At 39.2% G+C, this 4,571-nt stretch overlaps 1 long non-coding RNA gene across 2 annotated transcripts; it reads right to left on the minus strand.

Annotated features, from left to right (window-relative positions):
- Positions 1 to 219: 219 nt before the first annotated feature.
- LOC117064444 lies at positions 220 to 4,237 on the minus strand. 2 transcript variants are annotated; one of them, XR_004429460.1, is made up of 3 exons: positions 3,935 to 4,237; positions 3,429 to 3,487; positions 220 to 283 (listed from the first exon to the last, which is right to left on the minus strand). It is a non-coding gene; the product is annotated as an uncharacterized LOC117064444 (long non-coding RNA). The 2 variants fall into 2 exon arrangements; XR_004429461.1 differs by lacking the exon at positions 3,935 to 4,237 and adding an exon at positions 3,581 to 3,857 and having other exon boundaries at positions 222 to 283.
- Between the last annotated feature and the right edge of the window lie 334 nt (positions 4,238 to 4,571).

Consider the following 4,571-nt stretch of genomic DNA (forward strand, 5'->3'; position numbering starts at 1 on the left):
AAACATTTCCAAACTCTGCCTGTTACCTACTTCCAAAGTCACTTCCACATTTTTAGATATGTTTATAGCAATACCCCACTCCTTGTACCAATTTTCTATATTAGGCCATTCTTGCATTCTTATAAAGATATATCTGAGACTGGGTAATGTATATAGAAAAGAGATTAAATTGGCTCACAGTTCTGAAGACTTTATAGGAAACATATCACTAGCATCTGCTTCTGGAAAGGCCTCAGGAAGCTTTTACTCATGGTGGAAGGTGAAGCAGGAGCAGGCACTTCATCTGGTAAAAACAGGAGCAAGAAAGAAAGTTCAGGGGGAGGCCCACACGCTTTTAAATGACCCGATCTTGTGAGAATTCACTGTTGTGTGGACAGCACCAAGAGGAGGAAGCTAAAGCATTCATGAGAAATCCACCCCCATGACCCAATCACCTCCCATCAGGTTCCACCCGTAATACTGGAGATTACAATTCAACATGATATTTAGGTGAGGACAAATATGCAAACTGTATTAGGGAGCATGGTTAGATATTAGTGCTTTTATTCCTTTTGAGATTCCTGTAACTATATTCTGTAATGACTCGAGTTGGAGTCAGTCCTGAGGGCTGTCTAAAGAGGACAAGGGAAGGAAGGATGAGACTGGTTCCATTGACCCTACACATAAAGTAGACTCAATCTAGTAAAGTATTTTCTAATAGGGTGAAATAAATATCTCCAAAGAGTTTTTACAATGTCCTCTAATATTGATAAGCTTTTTCAAATTGTCCTTATCATATTTTATTTCCCACTTTTCTATTCCAAACTCCTGAAGAACTAAATGAAAAGTAAATGGAAAGAGCAGGGTATGATCTCCTAAGTCGGTTATTAGCCTAAGAATTAGTGTTTGGAGAACAGCACCCTCCCCTTCCTTCTTTGTCCTGAGATTCAGATTCCCATCAGCAAAATGTAGTCCATAGATAGTAATGACACTCATCTAATGATATTAAAGCATGTTGAGATCTGTCAGCGAAATACACGATTTTAAAACCAAAATATTCAAAACTATATAAACTTTTAAGTCTGAGCATACTAAAAATTGCTATTCATTAGAACAAGGTCTGGAATGAAGTTAGTTTTACCCTATCCCCATTCCTGGATGATTTTATATATACTCCAAAAGCAAAATTGATGACCACAAAAAATAACATATTAAATAGTATATTAATTAAATACTTATAATGAGTCTCCTTAAAAACACCATTAGATAAATTTGTTGGCCTGGCTCTATTTGTTTTATGTACTTGAAGGCAATGAATTGTGCTTCTCTGTTCTACAAATTGTTTCTTTTTATCAACTCATGTATCTCTCTAAAATAAATGAGAGTTTGGGGTTTACCACTAATATTCATCTTTTCTTCCTCCATTTAAGCAGTCAGGGGTATATTATCCAATTTTATAGTGAGAAGTCTAAGGGTCTAAACAACATTAAAAAACGTTACCACAATTTGGATAAAGTTATTTTCACTTCACAAAATAGATGAGGCAAACATTTTAAAACCTTCCAGAATACTGGATTATTTATTGCCTTCTAACTTGGTTTTCTAATTATGATCTTAATGTACCTATTTGGAAATTAAACTCTGCTCTTTACCAAAGAAAATGGGGAGGGGTTAGATATGGGGAGCAAATGTTTCAGAGATAGTTTGCCAGAGCCATGTCATCACTCTTTGAGTGAGTCTACCTGAATTATTTTGGTTCTGCCTTTAATTGCCTTTGTGATCTTGGCCAGGACATTTGTTTATCAGATTCCTGATCTTTAAAATGTGGAGGGTCATCTAAATACTATCCAAAGTTGTTTTCAGCTTCCATAGAAGCTAAATTCTTCCATGTTATTCTTTCATAAGTTGATACGGGAGAATGAACAGAATTAAACAAGCCAGGTTTCTGATTCTACCCTGTACTGAACACGCCAAGCTTCTGAATCACTGCCATGTGCATGGCTCCTTCTGAGGAAAAATTTCTGTTTAGGCATCTCCAGGGCCAGCCTCACGAAAGCCAACATGAGTGAATCCAACATGGCCACTTGACCCATAGGTAGGAATCCAGGCCATGTTCTTTTGCAACTCAATGGGGAAGACTAATAAGATACTCTGAATGCCTGGAATTTTTGAATTAGAAAAAAGAATAAGTCAATTACTCATAGGATTTGGAGGTCTATAGTCATTACCAGCAGAGAAGTTGGAGAGGTCATGGTGGATTATATGCAAGCTCAATAAACTTCAAATAATTTTATTCAAAGATTAGGGAGGCTTGATTATCATTAGTATCACATTAATTAGACTTTTTATAAGTTAGCAAATAGAAGGTTTGGATTCTTTGAGACAGACATTATTCAGATTCTTTCAAAAAGGCCCCTTTGTTTTCTCCTTGGGATAATATTTTTTAAAAATAAGTTATTAGTCACAAGGGTTGTGATTAGTCACAGCCCCCTGTGGTGAGATTTCCCTCCATAACTGCTTCAGAAATGCAAGTACAGCTTGGAGACATCCCTGTCTTCAGGGGGCAGAGGTTGGACCTGTCATGGGTTCTCTTATGTGGAATGACTGTCTCCCTCTTCCACTTCCACAAGGACCAACAGAAACGATTTCAATTACAACTTCTCCTCTCATGAGGTATGAAGAGGTTACTTTCCTCACTCTCTAGCAGGGCAAATATAAAATAGCAATGTAAAAATTCTTATGATAAAATGTAAAATCTGTCTTTACCATAAACTTTCATTTCCTGGGGTAATCTGAGTGATTTTCTGATCAGAATCTTAAAATAAAAAAAGACTAGTTAAAACAACTCTCAAATCAACTATCTAGGGGTACTTTAATGAGGGGAAATCAGAGAACTGCAGAATTAGATGGTCGTTAAAGAAGAGAACTAATTGAGGCCTCTGCCTGCAAACTTACACCGCACACAATGGATGATTGTTGTTTCTATTTTGAAGCTTTCTGATGAGGCTGATCCTAGTGAATGTAAAAGCTCCCCAAATCATGGTTATTGAAAGTAGGCTGGAAGGTCATCGACCTTCTCATTTCTTCTGTCTAGTCTTTCTCCTGCCTAATCCCAAGATATTGGTTAAGCTGACCTCAGAGGGGTCAGACTGATCTATTGCAACTCCGGGGCTCTTGTCCCAGTGCCAATGTCCTCTCCGTCAAGAATCCAAGGGTCTAATGTAGCTTCCAGAAGTACCCTTTATTGGTACAGACTTCCCTTCGTTTATTCTTTGATTCACTCAGTTAACCTTCGATCTCGAATTGCTTACAATATCCAAACATTGCTTAGGACCAGGGAACACAAGACAGTAACAAGAGCTTTGCTGTCACAGCTCTTACATTCAATATGAGGAGAGAAAAATAAAAACAATTCAATGACAAATGACAATATACAGAGAATAACTTACTCATGAGTGTCTGGGTGTCTTCTTCAGATTATGAGGCTTATCTCAGAAGACGTTGAGATCTAAAATGATGAGTAAAATAGTCAAAAAATGTTTAAAATATATCCTTTTCTTTTTGCAGACCTGTGCTACAGTGACTATTTCTAAAGCGGCACCTGAAGACTCTAGAACAGGTAAGACCAGCAGCCGGTCTGCCTCATCCCCAGTAGACACAAATCTGCACATGTCACCAAGAATACCCCGGTTGCTGTAGGTCCCAGAGGACTAGGGAAGTGGAGGTGATGACTCCAGATGGCTGTGCACTCTATGCCCTGAAAGCCAGACTCTAGGCTTCTGAGGAAGAGGAAGTAATATAGCACCTTCATCCACTGGGGATAGAGAGGGTGCAGGACACCTCTCCAGTTTCTATGCAGTGCCAAACCACCCTGGAAAAAGTACCCAGAGGATGAAACGTCAACCCTTCATTTTGGAGGGTAATCATTCACAATCCCCCACACTAAGAAGTCTACCTTATTATTCCACAACTAAAGTTAATTTCCAAGTCTTTTCTCCACAGTGCACCTAATATGAAGCAGATGTGGGAACCACCTCAGGACCAGGAGAAGCCCATTGTCCTATCTCTCCCAATCTCTGTCTGTTGCAAATAAGCCAAATTTAAACCAGCAATAACGCATGTTTCCAATCAGCACTCCAGCTTTCTCCCCACGGAAGTAACTCCTTGGCTTGCACAAGGGAAGGAAATGTTTTCTTCAAAAAACAGTGCCAGGACAGGGAGCAGCTTATTCTCACGATAGTTAACACGCTCGCCAGCCAGTGCAGTGAGAAAATCAGTGCAGGAGCAGCCAGGGCAAGACAGGAGAGGCCTTATGCCAGGAGCAACAATGGGAAAGACAGAGGAGGATTGGGAAACACATCTATAAAGTTTAAGAACATGAAGCTTGTCTTCCTAAGCTATTGTGGATTCATAAGGAAGTGTGGTTCATGTTGAGAATGCTTTCTCTGCCTTATCTCACACATGCCTGATTAGAAACTTAACAGATGGAAGTGATATCCTGAAGCCCATGGAGAGGGTGGGGGCTGGCTTTTTGGGTATGTAATAGGAGGACATTAAACTAGGGTAGACTAAAACCAAAAATGTCCTTAATG

This window comes from Trachypithecus francoisi, unplaced genomic scaffold (assembly GCF_009764315.1).
Source record: "Trachypithecus francoisi isolate TF-2019V2 unplaced genomic scaffold, Tfra_2.0 Lachesis_group2, whole genome shotgun sequence".
Lineage (NCBI taxonomy): Eukaryota > Metazoa > Chordata > Mammalia > Primates > Cercopithecidae > Trachypithecus > Trachypithecus francoisi.